This window comes from Melanotaenia boesemani, chromosome 2 (assembly GCF_017639745.1).
Source record: "Melanotaenia boesemani isolate fMelBoe1 chromosome 2, fMelBoe1.pri, whole genome shotgun sequence".
Taxonomy (NCBI): Eukaryota; Metazoa; Chordata; class Actinopteri; order Atheriniformes; family Melanotaeniidae; genus Melanotaenia; species Melanotaenia boesemani.
In genome coordinates, this window is record NC_055683.1 from 37,622,426 (window position 1) to 37,641,985 (window position 19,560).

A 19,560-nucleotide genomic window follows, 5' to 3' on the forward strand; every position below is an offset into this window, starting at 1 on the left:
CATCCTCTAAACATCATGGACCACCGATGTTGTCAGGGTTCAGTCTAATTTTATATTAAGATCTTAAATCTCAAAGAAAATCTGTTTCCTTCTTGCACATCTGCTCATGTTCCACTCCTAAATCCAAACAGATTGAGGTTGTTCTCTTTGGAACGAGAACCTCAGGATGACCCTGTCTAACTATGGAATTACTCTGGATGGTATTAACTTGGCTTCCAGTACTACAGTGAGGAACCTTGGAGTTATTCTGGACCAGGATCTATCCTTTGGCTCACATATGAAACAGGATATCTAGAACCACCTTCTTCCATCTACGTAATATTCCCAGAATGAGGACTGGCTTGTCTCTCCAAATGGGATCTAATACTTCCAGATTGGACAACTGTAATTCTTGATTACTGATCTGTCCCAGAAATGTTCTGAAAAGCATCCAGTTCCTAGAAGTTCTGAAAGTGCAGAACCTTCAGCTATCAGACCCCTCTCTGCGAAACTGGCACCCAGTTTGGCTTCAGGAATCACACTCCTTTACTTTTCAGATCAGGCTTTAAACTTTCCTTTTTGATGAATCTTATTGCAAAGGGTGGTCTAGCCATCCCTTGAGTTCCTCTGCTACAGGCCGAGGCTGCTTTTAATTGATTTTGTCTGTGAAATACCTTGAGATGACTTTGTTGTGAATTGAGGCTGTATAAATAAATCTGTAGTGAAATGAATCAGATTGGAAGAATATCACAGCATATCTTAAGGAAAGTAAGCCACATCAGAGTGAAAACTTTGTTGTTGCCATGAAATATCCCATATCTATAACACTGCGTTATGGCTGACTTTTCTATTTTTTTCTCAGTAACTAATGTATGCTAATGAGCTCAATTTGCATACGAATAGGTGCCGCTTTAATAATAGAGCCGCCATGGGGTTATTTTTTACCCGCTTTGTATTTTCAACCTCATGTAACTCTCTTAAATTTAAACAAATCTGTCTCAAACGTCATGACTTTTCCTAAAATTGTCACTTTTGTCATCTTGTGAATTTTGAGGTACAAAATAAAAAATGATACAAAATAAAAAAGATTAAGATCATATATACCTAGAACCACAGAGGGAGCCATTTTGACCCCATAAAAAACAATGTAAAATACTAGACTAGCCACAGCGCCAGGGTTGCTAGACAACTGGATTTTGGCACCAAAAAATAATGAATTTAGCTTGAATAGAATTTAGCTTATTTGATTTATGACTAGCAAATCCAGCTATATAAAACTATAGATTTCAGTAAATTAACATAAACTTTTAACAATTTAATAAAACAATAATAGACTATTATTTATTTTAGGCCGGGATATATAGCCTAGATTACAGGTCACTAACAAGCGTACCATGGTCCAGATCCGGACCGCCCCATGGACCCAGAACTAAAATATAAAATCTGACAGGATGCTTTTATTTTAACTTGCACAACTTTTCCAGTCTTCATGGTAGTAGTAGTTTCAACGATATTTTTTTTTATAAATTCATTAGCTGTTTACATAGATCAGCTGTCTGTCAGCTAACAGCTGTTGTTAAATTAGTGTTCATTAACCCTCTGATGCATGAATTATTACAAAACAGTACCACATTTTTTAAAATAAAATATTTTACTTCTACAGACATACACATTGATGTTCTTCTGTTTTTTTTTTTAACTTTTATTTTAACTTTGACTCAGTGTATTGATTTTTCTACTTTATCTATGAAGATATTTATAAAATAATATCTTGTCATATTAATATAATATAAATTTTCTATGAAAACACCTGGATCAATTTTTTTGTCCTGTTTATCACTGAGGCAAACTTGGTTGTAGAGGCAAGGATGTGTGTGTTGTAATGGAAAATTTATTCATATACCCTTATAGTTTGTAGGTTACCCTTTGTATGTCTGTGTATTTAGATAAGAACTCCTTCTCACACCTTCCCCCCTCTCTCATCCCCCCAACAGATGTTGAGAGTTAATGAGCTTCCTCCTTTGCACCCTTCACTCCGTAACATTTGTTAACAGCTATGTGAGAAAATTTAAAACAATGACCTCCTACTGTGATGTTATCAGCTCATGCCTGGTATATTAACTAAGTTCACTTGTATCTCGCCAGACTCTCGCAGACAAACTCCTTTGACTGTGTGACTCTCATTGCCGGCCGGCTCTTAATAAAACTACTTTGTTCGATTCTCACTTAGTGTGTGATCTTTGATAACTAAAAATTCCACAACAATTCTTGGCGTTGTCAGCAGGATATCTTGAGTGACTGACCGGAGGACCAGAACCCGTGATTGATCATCCTGAAGGATACTTCAGCCCCTGGGTCAGCCTTAACCATCAGGGGACGGCGGAGGGACTCCGTTCAGGCACCACTGATATCCAGAACGAAGTCTGCGTGTGGAGCAGCACCCGAATCACACACGGTGAGAAGTTTTCATATCGGACTCCCATTTACCACCCTTCTCTCACTATCTTATGAAAATAGGGTAGGAATCCCACTATCTTGTGAAGACAAGATAGGTTTTCACTATTCTGCAAAAGCAGGGTAGGTCACTATTCTACTGAGGTAGGGTAGGTTAGTCCAACATTGAAGTGAAAACTTTGGTGTAAGTAAGAGGCTTTTTTAGTATTTTTTGTGCCTGAGTGCGGACTACTCGAAGTGAGAAAAAAACCAACTTGGAGACGTCCTAGTTGTATAATGGGAAACACAGCTGGTAAGGAGAGGGAGAGTAAATGGGATTCCCCAATTTTAAGAGATATGAAAAAGAAATATGGACCTGACTGCACAGACTGCATGACTTACTGGACAAAGAAACATGGTTTTCCAGAGAACGGGAGTTTGAGTAAGAAGGAATTAGATAAGCTGAATGAGGCAGCACAGAAGGACTGGGATGAGAAAAAGAAAAAAAAGAAAATCAAGGCAACGGATGTAGAGAAGTGGGAACGGCATAATAAATGCATTGAAATGTGGAAAAATGAGAGTGAATGTAGGGTTAGGAAAGCTAATACTAAAGAAATGGGTGGGGGATTAGATATGACTGGAGATATAGGAAACAGGAGGGATAATGCATCCCTGCCTAGTGCACCTCCACCATATAATAATAATTTAGGGCATTCACAACCCTCTCCATATCGTTCACTGCAGGAACGATTACAGGCGCTGAAGGTGGATCCAGATCTGGACTCCTGTCCCCCGGTGTTACAGCAGCCCCAGCAGCCTCAGCAGCGTCATCCAGAGGACCGACGGAGAGATGAGACATCGGGTCCCGCTGACTCCAACCATGGCCAAGCTACAGGGGGAACCGAAAGACCGTCAGCAGACATGACCAGCCCTTCACGTACCAAGTCCGGGAAGCTCTACGGACCGGAGGTGTCAGCAACCTCCCCTTTCTACAAATTTGGACAGACTGCAAAGGGTCTATTTTTGGGACAAAATACTGCTGAAGATGAAGACACTGAGGTTTTTAGTGCCCCCATGGTGGAAGTATCAGGACCCACCGGCCCCATACTGGTTTATCGCCCTTGGTCCCCCTCTGAAATCATGAAACCACGTAAACCACCAGCCAAACCTGACTGGCGTTTTGTCCAAGATCTCCAAGCTGTCAATAAAGCAGTTATTTCACGGGCCCCTATGATGCCCAACCCCCACACCATCGTGTCGCAGATTCCTCCTACTGCTACACATTTCTCCGTGGTAGATCTGGCTAATGCTTTTACATCTGTTCCTGTTCATCCAGACAGCCAATTCTGGTTCGCTTTTGAGTTCAATGGGAAACCATACACTTGGACCCGGCTTCCCCAGGGGTACTGTGAGTCCCCCACAATCTACAATGAGGTACTAAGAGATTCTCTTTCTTCTTTGCAGCTTCCACAGGGCGTAGTTTTATTAACTTACGTTGATGACCTTCTGCTCTGCTGTCCTTCTGCCTCCTTGTGTGAGGAGGCCACACTGGCCCTCCTCCTCCATCTTCATTCTGAGGGTCATAAAGCCAGTCTGCGTAAACTACAGTTCTGCCAGCCTCAAGTCATCTTTCTAGGGCATCACATTTCTGCCACCACCAAGGCCCTGACCTCTAAACGGATCGAGGCCATTCAGAAAGCACCAAAACCTGTTACCAAGAAACAGCTGATGTCATTTCTAGGTATGGTAGGGTTTTGTCGGGCCTTTATTCCACATTTTTCTGAACTTGAGGCCCCCCTGACTTCCTGTATACATGGTAAGAATCTATCTGCTCATGACCATTTCTTCTGGACCCCGGAGGCTGAGCAGGCTTTCCTGTCTGTGAAACAAGCGCTGTGTTCTGCTCCAGCCCTGGCTCTGCCAGACCCAACCAAACCTTTCTTTCAGTTTGTTGATGAAAAACATGGGTTCATGTCTTCTGTTCTCCTTCAACAGCACGGCTCTCACAAGCGCCCAGTGGCCTATTACTCTTCCAAGCTCGACTCTGTTGCTGCGGGTCTTCCTGGCTGTCTGAGAGCTGTGGCTGCATGTGAGAAGGCTGTACTTGCATCACGTGACATTGTGGGATACAGTGAGCTAACTGTTTTTGTTCCTCATTCTGTATCCATTATTTTGCTCGAACAAAAGACTTCTCATCTGTCTGCAGCTAGATGGCTGAGATACACCACAGTTCTTCTCGATATGCCTAACATCACTACGAAACGGTGTACATCACTTAACCCTGCCACTCTTCTTCCTACCGCAGAAGATGGTGTTCATCACTGTTGTGAGACTGTTCTGTCTGAAATCTGCACTCCGAGACCAGATTTATCTGATGAGCCTCTTCTTAACTCTGATCTCATTCTTTTTTGTGATGGCTCCTCCTTCAGAGACCATTCTGGTAAGAACAGAGTGGGTTTTGCTGTCTGTGATGAGCATCAAGTTCTCCTCTCTGGCTCCCTCCCTTCACAATTCTCTGCTCAGACAGCTGAACTTGTTGCTCTCACTGAGGCCTGTAAATTCGCACAAGGTAAGTCCCTGACTGTATATACCGATTCACGTTACGCCTTTGGTGTAGTTCATGACTTTGGTGCGTTGTGGCGTCACCGAAATTTTTTGAAATCTGATGGTAAGCCTATTTTGAACTCCACACAGGTTGCGGCTCTCCTTGACGCTATTCTTCTTCCTTCAGATGTCGCTGTAGTGAAATGTCAAGCTCACACTAAAGACACTTCCTCTGTTGCCCGTGGCAACGCCTTGGCCGACCAGGCTGCTAAGCAGGCAGCTCTGTCAGCCTCTCCGCACATTCTCACCTCTTCTCCTCTCACAGAAGAGGATCACTCTCCTCCCTGTTCTCTGCAGGACATCCAGTCTTTTTCTACTCCAGAGGAACGCTCTGTCTGGAAGGCTAACTCCTGCACCCCTGATTCTGCAGGTGTATGGCGCTCTGTTGATGAAAAACCTTGCCTTCCTCGCCATTTCTTCCCCTGGTTTGCTAAGTTGTCACATGGGTTGGACCATGTGTCAAAAGGGGGGATGGTATCTTCCACAACATCTCTTTGGTTCACAAAAGGCTTCACTGTGGTGGCTGAAAATTACTGCAAAAAATGTTTGATCTGTGCAGGCTATAACACCGCCCGCCCTCTTGCCTGCCCTCCAGCTGGTCATACACCACCTAATCAGCCTTTTGATCATTTGATGATGGATTTCATTGAGTTAACACCTGCAGAAGGTAAGAAATATTGTCTAGTTATGGTAGACATGTGGTCAAAGTGGGTTGAAGCTTTTCCAGCAAAGCATGCCACAAGTTCAGTCGTGGCTAAGGCTCTGGTGACCGAAATCATTCCAAGATGGGGGATTCCAGTTAAGGTCTCATCTGACAATGGTTCACACTTTGTAAATGCGGCCCTGAAAGAGGTAAGTGGACTATTGGGGTTCCAGCTTAAGACTCATTGTGCTTATCACCCGCAATCAGGCGGAGCAATTGAAAGAGAGAACGCCACTTTAAAAGGTAAGTTGGCTAAATGTTGTGAAGAAACAGGACTGTCTTGGCCAAAAGCCCTCCCACTCATTCTTATGCACATGAGAATGAGGAAACGTGCCCGGACAAATCTTAGTCCATTTGAGATTCTGTTTGGCAGACCTCCCTACACTGGTCTGGATCCTCCAGGACTCTCCGTGTCTACCACATACTGTGAAAGTAACATGCTTGCTTATTGTCAAAATCTGTCCAAAGTTCTCTCACAGGTGCAGAGTGTGGTGAAAGAGGCCCTGCCACGCCCAGCATCAGATCTGCTTCACTCCTTGGTTCCGGGAGATTGGATCTTGGTTCGAGAGACGAGGAGAAAGCACTGGCGGTCTAAAAGGTGGCTGGGTCCCTTCCAGGTCCTGTTGGTCACTCATACAGCCGTGAAGGTCGCTGAAAGGTCCACGTGGATTCACGCGTCCCACTGTAGAAGGTTTCAAAGTACCCCAACTCCAGCTGACCTCTCAACCACAGGGCAGAATAATCCCTGAGGTCAGCCCCGTGCGAGATGGTCCATTCTCCACGGGACAACATGAAGTACACCCAGACTGCCGTGAGGGGATGGTCGTGCGTCATCCTCTTCATCCTTATCACCTCCCTCCTCTGGTACCTGGATCCAACCGGACCTCACCTGACACAACGCACCCCAGCTTCGTCCCAACCCGCCAGACGACTGCAGGGGACAGAAGCACCCTCCCTCAGGAGGCACCGCCGAGATAACCACATCCTTCAGCATCATGATCACACTGAGAATCTTTGGTGGCAAGTTGCCAATATGTCTGCTCATAAATTGACAAATGACAGTTGCTATGTTTGTGGACTGGTGCCGCATGCCACACCCACTCAATCAGTTTTTATTCCATATCCAGTCCCTTTGAATACCACTTTGTGGACTCTGATCATGGGTAATAGATTACACCCTAGGAACATTACTTGGCCACACCAGCGCCCTCCCCTCTCCTGGAGGAGACCAGCTGAGTTTTCCAGCAACACAAACTCCACTTGTGTTTCATCCAGAACTGTCTTCCGCTTAAGGGATCGTACAAATCCATATTCTTCTCCACCTCTTTGTTTTCAGCGAAATGGGACAGATGCACTATTCTTTTTAGGACACACTCTAGGTTGTCAGCGTATCATTTCAGCCTCATGTATATCCTCACCTTGCCCCAAACGCTCTGACCCGTTCACTTTAAATCCTCGTGATTTATTCCCTGATAGTTCTCCCTCTACAGAGTGGGCCTCAGGAGTTGTTGTGTTTAACCTTACAGCTCTCTTACCTTTTCCTGACCTTCCTATGTACAATAATTCTGTTCTTAACACCATTTGGTCTTATATCCCATCAGATACCGGCTTTGGATGTCCTCAGAACATGGTTTGGACATGTGGCAGACACTCTTATATTTACCTTCCTGTCAATTGGTCTGGAACATGTTATCTGGCTTATCTGCTCCCTGATGTCTCTGCGTTTACTCTAACCCCAAATGGTACATTGCGGCCTTTTCCCGAACCCTTTCATCACCCCCATCGTGTTAAACGCGGTATCTTCTCTCCACAGATGAAAGGATTTATGATGGCTTTGCCCTGGTGGGGGGTTGGGGAACTAGCATGGACTGTGGAAGATCTATCAATCTCTTTGGAAAATTTAACCTCTCTGGTGGATTCTGGGTTTAGCTTACTGCAAAAGGAAGTCCAAGCCTTGAGAATAATGTCCCTACAAAACCGGATGGCCCTCGATTTTCTACTAGCTGCACAAGGTGGCACTTGCGCTCTGATTGGAGATCAATGTTGTACTTTTGTCCCTGATACATCTACTAACTTGTCTGTGATTCATGATGCCCTTACTGATCTCTGGGACACCCTACACGACCGCAACAATGCTAATTTGCCCTCTAAGGGGTGGGATTTCTGGAACTGGCTTACTAGTGGTTCCTGGATCTTGGTTCTGACCAGGGTTGCTACTCTCCTGACTATATTTCTCTTGTGTGTTCTAGTTGTTTTTTGCTGTGTTCTTCCTCTGATCAAATGTACGCTTAACAGAACATTTAATTTCCATGTTCATCATTATACCCCAGAGGATGTCACTCCCTATTATGACAGTGGTGATTTGGAATTCTTTGAGTAAATTTTTTCTTTATTCTTTAATTGTGATTAATATGTTACATTTTAATCAAAGGGGTGGATTGTAATGGAAAATTTATTCATATACCCTTATAGTTTGTAGGTTACCCTTTGTATGTCTGTGTATTTAGATAAGAACTCCTTCTCACACCTTCCCCCCTCTCTCATCCCCCCAACAGATGTTGAGAGTTAATGAGCTTCCTCCTTTGCACCCTTCACTCCGTAACATTTGTTAACAGCTATGTGAGAAAATTTAAAACAATGACCTCCTACTGTGATGTTATCAGCTCATGCCTGGTATATTAACTAAGTTCACTTGTATCTCGCCAGACTCTCGCAGACAAACTCCTTTGACTGTGTGACTCTCATTGCCGGCCGGCTCTTAATAAAACTACTTTGTTCGATTCTCACTTAGTGTGTGATCTTTGATAACTAAAAATTCCACAACAGTGTCTGGAGGTGTGTGTGTGACTGGAGCTGAGTGATTGTCTAATTAACATCACCTGTGTCTACCTGTGTGTTTTGTTTGTTGGGTAAAGATAGTGAGGGTAGAGGCAGGGTGCCGATACTTTCTGTTGACCGCTAAAGGTTTACCGCTAAAAGTTTACTGCTAAAAGTTGAGCCAAAAGGTTTTACTGATAAGGTAACATCAGATAAGTCCAATTATATACAATAAACACACTCAAACTGCAGTAAAGACTCTGGATCGTCTCTGGATAAAGCGCGTCAGACAGACCCCTGTGCTCTCCTCTCAGTGACTAAGTTTGTAGTCACTATATATTGTCAACAGAAAAGGCTTAAGATCCAACGCTTCTGATGCTTTGCTGGAGATGTGCATGTAAGAAAATGGACCACTCAGCCACTTTGGATGCCGACCGTGAGTAAATGAGAAAGAAATGATGAAGCACAGCGCAACCTGTGGTATGTTGGACTCAGTTTATTCACACTGTGAAGTTGATACTTGCCTGGACACAGTTGATGCTGATTACTGCTGCATATTGGATGCAATTAGCTGCTGTGGCTGTTGTTGACGTCATTCTTGCCATATTGCTCAAGACTGAATGAATCTTTGGAAAAGTGGATCAATTGTTTGTGCGCATTAGAAGAGGAAGTTAGATTTGGATGTTTCTTGCAGTTACTGCTGATGCTCAAGCCTGAATTAAAGTTTGGATTTTGGTCTTGGACACAGTATTGGATTGTTCATGTATGGAGGCAGATTTGTGCCAAAAGCTGAAAGTGGATTGATGATGCTGAACTGGATGTGTACAATTGCTCTCTGAGTTTGTGATGCATACTTCTGTTTGCTGGGTTTCAATATGAGCGGATCAAAGGCTGGTTCACATGTGGATGAAACACATAACATTGAAACTGTCAAAAGAAAAATCATTCCCACTGTAAAAGCTTTGGTGTCTAAAATGGAGAAGCTTCAAAAGGAACGCCAAGCAAAAGTGAATAAAATAAAGGGGGTCATCATTGCTTTAAAGGAGCTCATGGATATTGATGATAATGTTTCAAAGGTGGAATCTCAACTGGACATTTTAATGCAAATGAATGAAGAAGCTATTTCTCTGCATGGGTCATTGATGAAGATAATTCCTGAGGAAGAAAAAGATAAACAAAATGAGTGGTTTGGAAGCATCAATAAATACAACAAGGGATTTATTGAGGATGTGACACGATGGATCTCTGAAACTAAGAGACCAGTCTCAGGACATGCAACAACTGACACTGTGGAAACACTACAAAATGACAAGGAATGTGAAAACCCTTCAAGCTTGCCACTGACCAAGTCTGAGGTTGATAAGATGCCATCAGATGTGGGACAGGATGACTTGTCTGAAAAACTGAAAAACTTGGTACAAGATGATATTCAACCAAATGACAGCATTTCAAATGTTGGAAGCAGGAAACATGGATCAGAAACAAGGACTACAAGAAGTTCAACCTCTTCTGTTTCATCTTCACGTGTCAAAGCAGAGGCTGAAATAGCTGCTCTTCTTGCTCGACAGAAATTACTCAAACAAAAACAAGAGCTGGATCATCAAGAGGAGGAAATAAAGAAAAGGAAAGAGAGATTTGAGCTTGAAGTGGAGATAGCAGCTGCTCAGGCTAAGATGGATGTTCTAAGACTCAGGAAGCAGTGTGAAAAGCAGCAGAAATAACAAATCAGATGGCATGGAATCCTACATGGCCAGAGGGGGTCATGCTGCTCTTAATCCCGAGGTTGTGATCCATTTATGCCTGGTGATCAAGGAGTGCATGAAGGTCATATTGAACTCAAGTCTCATCTAACAAAGCCAAAAGAAGGGAATGCTGGATCTCAATTAGCCCAGCACAGACCATCTGGGCTCCTGACTGCTTCTAATATAATGAATGATGTTTCAATTTTTTCTCAAGCTGCAGATCCTACACATACTCAGGTGCCAGTCATAAATGACAGTAACAACTTGCTTTCTATAACTGCAAGGCAAAATGAAATCTCCACTCTTCTAGCACAACAACATAACATTTCTAATTTGCCAAAACAGGAAATCCAGATGTGGATGGAGATCCTCTTCACTATCATGCCTTTATGCAAGCCTTTGAGCACAATGTAGACGGAAGGACTGAGGATTATGGAGATTGTCTGCATTTTTTGGCTCAATACACAAGGGGAGAACCACAAGAACTTGTTCGAAGCTGTCAACAAATGCCTGCAGACAGAGGATATCAAAAGGCAAAGGCATTGTTACAACAACATTTTGGGAATGAACAAAAGATTGCTTCAGCTTATTTGGACAAAGTAATCTCATGGCCTATGGTGAAAGCAGAGGATGTCAAGTCTCTCCAAGCTTATGGTCTCTTCTTAAGAGGATGTTGTAATGCGATGGATGACATAGAGTACATGTCTGAGCTTAACATGCCTGTGAACATGCTGATGGTGATCAAGAAATTACCGTACAAGCTAAGAGACAAATGGAGATCAGTAGCCTGTGATATTCAAGAGAGCCATCACCGTAGAGCTAATTTCTCTGACATTGTGAATTTCATTGAGGGCCAAGTAAAAATTGTAGCAGACCCTATATTTGGTAATATACAGGACACTTCAAAGACAATGCAAATCAAAGATGGCAGGACAGATAACTACCGGCATCGCACACAAAACCAAAGAAGTAGTTTTGCAACCACAGTAGCAGCAGTTAATGGAAAGGCCCATTTTAAGAAAGGAGTGCCACAGAACAAAGTGACCTGCTTATACTGCAAGGGTGAACATGCATTAGAGTTGTGTTTTCTACTGGGAAAGAAAACACATAATGAAAAGATCGCTTTTCTGAGAGAACATGGAGTCTGCTTTGGCTGTCTGTGCATAGGGCACATAAGCAAGGACTGCAGGAGGAGACTGTCATGTAAAACATGTGGAGCAAGACATCCTAGCATGCTTCACATTCACCCAAAGAATAAGGATCAAAATGAAATTCAAGCAGGTGTGACGGATACAAACTCAGCAGTGAGCACCTCAGTGATGGCGGTGCAAAGCAGTGGACTCACTGGGGCTGGTGATCATGACTGCAAGCTCTCCATTGTACCAGTCAAGGTTAAATCTATATAGGGTGATAAATCTGTGGAAACCTATGCCTTTCTGGACCAAGGCAGTTCTAGCTCCTTTTGTACATCAAGTCTCATGAACAAGCTGAACGTATCAGGAAGAGGAACTAAAATTCTTCTACTTACTATGGGTCAGGAAAAGCTTGTGGGAAGTTGCGTTGTATCAGACCTGGAGGTAGCTGGCCTGGAAAGTGACATCTATTGTGACTTGCCAGATGTCTTTACACAGAAGAAAATGCCTGTGTGCAGGAGCAACATACCACAAGAGAAGGATTTGATCAGGTGGCCATATTTGCGAGGGGTGCACCTACCTGAAATCGATGCAGATGTTGAGCTTTTGATCGGCTTGAACGCACCAAGAGCACTAGAACCAATAAATGTGATTCCAAGTGAAGATGGAGGACCATACGCTGTTCAGACATTGTTGGGATGGACTGTAAATGGACCAATGTCTGGTGATGCAGACTTGAAGCAACCTAGCATCACTGCTAACCGCATCTCTGTGGTGACACTGGATGAACTGTGGAAGCAGCAGTTCCGCCTAGACTTCCCTGAATGCAGCAATGAAGAACAACTGGGTCTGTCAAGAGAAGATTGCCAGTTTATGGAAAAGGTGAAAAACTCTATTGAGCTGGTGGATGGTCACTACACCATTGGTTTGCCCTTAAAGAAAGGAAACATATGCATGCCTGATAACCTGATAACTAAGTTGGCAGAGCAACGTGCCTTGAGTCTGAAAAGAAGGCTCCAACGAGATGCCATATTTCATGCAGATTACACTGCCTATATGCATAACATCATTTCCTGCGGTTATGCTGAAAGGGTGCCTATTAAAGACCTGGCATGTAACAGTAGCAACGTTTGGTATATTCCACATCATGGTGTATATCATCCAAAAAAGAAAAAGATCAGAGTGGTGTTTGATTGTGCTGCATCATTCCAGGGTACATCGTTGAATGCACAGCTGCTACAGGGACCCGATCTTACCAGCTCATTGATCGGTGTCATGACTCTCTTCAGAAAAGAACCCATTGTTTTGATGGCAGATATAGAGGCCATGTATCATCAGGTGCATGTTCCAACTGAAGACTGTAACCTCCTGAGGTTCCTATGGTGGCCAAATGGGGATTTCTCACAGCCCATGGAAGAGTACAGGATGTGTGTCCATCTGTTTGGGGCGACATCATCGCCAAGCTGTGCGAACTTTGCTCTGCGAAGATGTGCAGAGGATAACAGCAACTCCTTCAGCCAGCAGGTGGTGGATACCATTAAGCACAGCTTTTACGTGGATGACTGTCTTGTCTCTGTTCCTTCTGAATCTGAGGCCATCGACCTCTATCACGACCTTAAAGCCATTTGTGCAAGAGGTGGATTCCAGCTAAAGAAGTGGATAAGTAACAGTCGAAATGTGTTGGCTGCTATTCCAGAAGACGAGAGGGCAGTGGATGTAAAGGAGATGGATCTAGACTGTGACCCACTCCCTGTTGAGCGAGTACTAGGAATGCAATGGTGTGTGCAATCAGATGCATTTAGATTCAAAATTTCAATCCAAGATCGACCTTTGACCCGTAGAGGAATCTTGTCTGTGGTCAGTTCTATATATATGATCCTCTTGGCGTGCTTGTGCCAGTTGTGCTGAAAGCCAAACTGATCTTACAGGATCTGTGTAAGAAAGGTATTGGGTGGGATAAAGTTGCACCCACACCAGTTGCAATGGAATGGACAAACTGGCTACAGGAGCTTCATCTACTTGAGGATTTTAAGGTCAGCAGATGTTTTAAGCCTGAGAACTTTGGCACTGTAGCTGCTGCCCAATTACCTCATTTTGCAGACGCAAGTGAGGTGGGTTATGGAACAGCTACCTACCTGCTGTTGCGCAACACTGATGGAAAGCTACACACTATCCTGGTCATGGGAAAGGCTAGGGTGGCACCATTAAAACCAAGCACCATTCCCAGATTGGAGTTAATAGCAGCAGTAGTAGCATCAAGCATGGGTAGATTGTTGAGAAAAGAGCTGCAAATGCCATTGCTAGAATCTGTCTTTTGGACGGACAGCACCTCAGTGCTAAAATACATTACAAATTAAATGTCGAGGTTCAGAACCTTTGTGGCGAACAGGGTTTCTGAGATCCTTAAAACATCTCATGCAGCTCAGTGGAGATATGTGAGCACTATGTCTAATCCTGCAGATATTGCTTCAAGGGGACTTGGAGTGAAGTCATTTCTGAAGGATAAACAATGAGCATGTGGCCCACAATTTCTGCTGGAAGAGGACCAGTGGCCTGAAAACCCAGACAGCTCAAAAGAACTATCGGAACAAGATGATCCTGAAGTCAAAAGGAATGTTTTGGCTAATGTTGTTTCAGCCAAAGAAGTTGACTCAGTTTCTCAACTGATTGACCGTACTTCATCCTGGAACCATTTGAGAAGCGTGATGGCGTGGGTGTTAAGATTCAAAAATAAACTCTTGGACTTATGGAAGAAGAGGAAGGAGGTCAAGGTGCTGTTGTCACATTCAAAGAAAGATGAGAAACAGCAGAAGGATATTCAGCTTCAGAGTGTCAAGGATTTGTTCCATGTTTCTCTCACTGTGGAGGAGGTGAGAGAGGCAGAGCTGAGAATAATTGGATTGTGTCAAAGGAAAAGATTCCCAGAGGAGTTCTCTAGTCTCCTAAAGAATCAGAACGTAAAACGGACAAGTCATTTATACAAATTGAACCCATCAATTGATAATGGCATCTTTCAAGGATTCAAGGATTCAAGGATTCAAGGAACTTTATTGTCATACCAGCTCACATTTACATGTTTATGGTACGAAATTAGAACTGAGGTCCCGGTTTGAGCCATAAGAAGGAGGGCAATAGGTGAAATAAAATAAGACATGAAGAAAAATAGAAATATAGGCTAAATATAAATAGAATATAAGCTAAATACAATAGAATATAAACAGCAAAATTTTTTAAATAAAAATAACAGTAAACACTAAAGAGCCCAGTTTGCATGTGCAGCCTAGATAAATATGTGCAAGTATGTATGTGCATGAGGTAGTGGTAGTCCAAAGTATAACATTTCTGATATTAATATTAATGATATTGCACTTATATGGACAGCAGGTAAACATGTAAACATGTGGACAGGAACTCCCCTGGGGGGAGTAAAGTGTTTGCAGTGCAGGTCTGTTTGTCGGAGGGGGGGTGGGGTGGGGTGGGGGGGGGGTGGATTCAGTTGGGGTGGGGATGGGGGGGGTGGGGGCAGGGCAGCAGGGTTTGGGCTGGTGTTCAGAGGTGGGGAAGTAGGGTGGGGTCTACAGGGCATGGCAAGAGTTCAGCAGTCTGACAGCTTCAGGGAAGAAGCTGTTCCTGAACCTGGTGGTCTTGCTCCTTATGCATCTCAGCCGCCTGCCTGAGGGGAGGGGTTGGAAAAGTCCATGTGCTGGATGGGTGGAGTCCTTCATGATGCGGAGGGCCCTCCCCCTGCATCGTGCTGTGTAGAGGTCTGAGGTGGTGGGAAGGCTGCTCCCCATAGTCCTCTGTGCAGCCTTTACCACCCTCTGCAGAGCCCTCCTCTCAGCGGCGGTGCAGTTGCCGTGCCACACAGTGATGCAGGTGCAGAGGACGCTCTCCACCGCGCAGCGGTAGAAGCTCCTCAGGACAGCGCTCCCTAGTCCGGCTCGCCGCAGCTTCCTAAGGAAGTAGAGGCGCTGGTGTGCTTTCCTGACCAGCTGGGAAGTGTTGGTGTTCCAGGTGAGGTCCTCGGTTATGTGCACACCCAGGTACCTGTAGCTGGAGACCACCTCCACAGCTACTCCTCCGATGTGCAGGGGAGGAGTAGGGCGCTTATCCTTCCTGAAGTCCACCACCATCTCCTTGGTCTTCTTCACATTGATGCAGAGGTTGTTTTCTCTGCACCACTGCACCAGGTGTTCCACCTCCTCTCTGTATTCCGACTCATCGTTGTTGTTGATGCGTCCCACAACCGCTGTATCATCTGCAAACTTCACTATATGACAGCTGGGATGTCTCGCCGAGCAGTCATATGTCAGCAGAGTGAACAGGAGGGGGCTCAGCACACAGCCCTGAGGAGAGCCAGTGCTGAGGGTGATGGAGGAGGAGGTGGAGTTATGGATCCTGACAGTCTGAGGTCTGTTGGTCAGAAAGTCCAGGACCCAGTTCCCCAGTGTGTTACTCAGACCAAGGGTGGAGAGCTTCTGGACCAGTGTCTGTGGGATGATGGTGTTGAAGGCAGAGGAGAAGTCCAGGAAGAGCAGGCGGGCGTATGAGTTTCTGCTCTCCAGGTGGTTGAGGGTTGTGTGGACCACTGATGAGATGGCGTCATCAGTGGAGCGGTTCTTTCTGTATGCATACTGATGTGGGTCCACGGTGACGTTGATGGAGTCTTTGATGTGGGCCATAACCAGCCTCTCGAAGCACTTCATGACTACCGGGGTCAGGGCTATGGGTCGGTAGTCATTCAGGCATGTCACTGTGGGACACTTTGGGACGGGGACAATGGTTGCAGTCTTTAGACAGGTGGGAATGGATGCCAGCGACAGTGAGGTGTTGAAGATGTCCGTCAGCACCTCAGCCAGCTGGTGTGCGCAGTCTTTCAGTACACGCCCTGGGATGTTGTCTGGGCCAGCAGCTTTGCGGGGGTTGATTCCTTTAAGAGTCTTCTTCACATCAGCAGTGGACACACAGAGGGGCGTGTCACCAGGTGGTGGTGTTAGTCTATTGCAGGGAGGGGGGGAGTCAGGGTCCTCAAAGCGAGCGTAAAACCTGTTTAGTTCGTCTGGCAGGGAGGGGTCCTTTGGACATTGTGCATCCTTGGTGTTGTAGTCTGTGATGCACTTTATGCCCATCCACATGCTCCGGGGGTCGTTGGAGGTGAGGTGACCCTGAATCTTCTGAGCGTATGCGGCTTTGGCCCTCTTGACACCCACCGTCAGATCTTTTCTCGCCGTTCTTAGTGCTGATGCCTCACCTGCCCTGAACGCAGCATCCCTGGTTTTCAGCAGAGCTCTCACCTCAGCATTCAACCAGGGTTTCTGGTTTGGATAGCAGGTAACTGTCCTGGTGGTGGTGACATCATCAGTACACTTGGAGATGAAGCCGAGGACGGAGGAGGTGTAGTCCTCCAGGTCCACCTCTCCCTCACACATAGCTGCCTCTCTGAAGACCTGCCAGTCTGTGCACTGGAAGCAGTCCTGGAGAACAGAGGCTGCATCACTGGGCCACACAGTGACAGTCTTCTTTGTTGGCCTGATCCGTCTCAGCAGGGGGCGGTAAGCTGGCGCCAGCAGGATGGAGATGTGGTCAGAGAGGCCAAGATGGGGCCGAGGAAGAGCTCTGTATGCACCACGTATGTTTGTGTACACACAGTCCAGAGTGTTGTCCCCTCGTGTGGGAATGGTGACGTGCTGGTAAAACCTGGGCAGAGTGTCCGTCAGTTTTACGTGGTTGAAGTCTCCCGCAACCACGTAAAGTGCCTCCGGGTGCGCAGTCTGCAGTGAGCTGATCGTGTCATGGAGCTCCTGTAGCGCTTCGTTAGCATTAGCACCCGGTGAGATGTAAACAATGGTGACGAACACCGCGGTGAACTCTCGAGGCAGATAGTGCGGCCGACATTTCACCGTCATAAGTTCTATCGCCTCAGAGCAGTGGCTTTTTACCAGTCCACAGTTTGTACACCAACCTTCGTTTATGTACACACATAGTCCTCCTCCTCTCGACTTCCCCGACCGGTGGTCGCGGTCCGCACGGAATAGCTGCAGGCCGTCGATCTGGAAGGCTGAGTCCGGCATGTTGTGGTTCAGCCAAGTTTCCGTGAGACAGAAAACAGCACAGTTCCTCATCTCTGTGTAAACACTCAGCCTCAGACGCAACAGGTCCACTTTGTTGTCCAGGGAGCGGACGTTGGCCAGGAAGAGAGTTGGAATTGGAGGCCTCCTAGCCTTCAGCTGGGCAAGCACACCCGCCCGCGTTCCTCTCTTTTGTCTCCGGGCACAGCGCTTCCTTTTTCCCGCAGCGCCCCGTACTCTGCTGCGCCACGTTGTTGTCCTCAGGAGCCCCTGTCTCCCAAGTGCGGATTTCAGCCCTGGGGTTATGGTCGTGGTAACCAAACTATCTCTGATGAGTGCGAGTTCGGTTGTGCTGTACTTCACACGCAGATTTTGCACAGAAGTAGTGCTAAAAGTGGTCTCTAAGTTGTGAAAAACAGCCTTAGTCCCGGGAGCTCGAGAAGCCGCTGCTCTACTGTGCGCCGCCATTTTTCTTCATCTGTCTAACATCTTGAGGGTCGGTGGAAGACTCAGTAGGGCAGCAATGCCTGAAGAATCAAAGCACCCAGTGATATTGGCCAAAGATATGCATATCTCTGACCTCATACTGAGACAAGTTCACCAAGAAGTTGGCCATGGTGGAAGAGCTCACATGTTAGCACGGCTGCGCCAAAAATACTGGATTACCGGGGCCAGTGCAGCTATAAGAAAGATCTTGGCCAAATGTGTTGTATGCCGACTGGTTTGTGCAGTACCAGCCAGCCAACAGATGGCAGACTTACCACTCAACAGAATTTCCCCAGATGAACCACCATTCACCTCAGTGGGAGTTGATTGTTTTGGTCCATTTGAAGTGAAGCGTGGCAGATCTAAAGTAAAAAGATATGGAGTGATATTCACCTGCTTAGCTCTAAGAGCTGTGCACACTGAAGTAGCTGTATCATTGATTCCTTCATCAATGTCCTACGTCGCTTTATAGCAAGAAGAGGACAGGTCAAAGCGCTCTGCTCAGACAATGGGACCAACTTTGTCGGTGCTGATTGAGAGTTGAAAAGATCATTGGAATAGTGGAATCAGTCTCAAATACACAATGAACTCTTGCAGAAAGGAATAAAGTAGAAGTTTAATCCTCCAAGTGGTTCCCATCACGGGGGAGCTTGAGAAAGATTAATACGTTCAATCAGAAAAGTTCTTAACTCTACTCTAAAAATACAAACTCTGGATGATGATGGTCTCCACACTGTGCTATGTGAAATTGAAGCTATTCTCAATAGCAGACCAATTACAAAGGCGTCCACAGATCCTAATGACCTAGAGGCTCTGACTCCCAACCATCTTCTTCTCCTTAAAGGTCAGCCATCTTTCAAAAGGAGGATGTGTATGCTGTACGTAGATGGAAACAAGTACAGTATATGTCCAACGTGTTTTGGAAAAGATGGACAAAGGAATATCTACCACAGCTCCAGGTGCCCCAAAAATGGAACAAAATCAAGCGCAACTTTGTTCCTGGAGACATTGTGCTTGTTGTGGATGACTCTGCACGCTGCAATTCCTGGATCATGGGGAGAGTCATCACAACTGTTCAAGATAAAAGAGGACTCGTTCGTCAAGTCAAGATCAAGACCAGGACAAGCTGTCACGAAGATATGTCTGCTTCAGGAAGCCGAGGATCCCTAATGGATTACTTTTTTTTTTTGACATGACTTGACTCTGAACAATATGTGGGACAGATGATGTTCTATTAAGTATTAAGTTCAGGAATTTCTGATCTAGAGACACTTGGAGACATGTGAAGAACCTTCTCTTATAAATACATTGAAAATGGACTATCCTCATATTTGTATCATCTATGTTTTTCTTTGCATATATTCTATGATTAATTATTCCATATTGATCTTATTAGACGGTAATTATTATGTTATAATAATTAGGGGCCGGAATGTAGAGGCAAGGATGTGTTATTCTATTTCCTGTCACTAGGGTGTGTGTGTCTGGAGGTGTGTGTGTGACTGGAGCTGAGTGATTGTCTAATTAACATCACCTGTGTCTACCTGTGTGTTTTGTTTGTTGGGTAAAGATAGTGAGGGTAGAGGCAGGGTGCC

General features: G+C 45.2%; 1 protein-coding gene across 2 annotated transcripts in view; it reads right to left on the bottom strand.

Moving 5' to 3' along the window:
• The window catches only part of LOC121649452, a 34,640-nt gene that overhangs the window by 2,166 nt on the left and 12,914 nt on the right, over window positions 1–19,560 (bottom strand). The gene's annotated exons all lie outside the window — the stretch shown is intronic.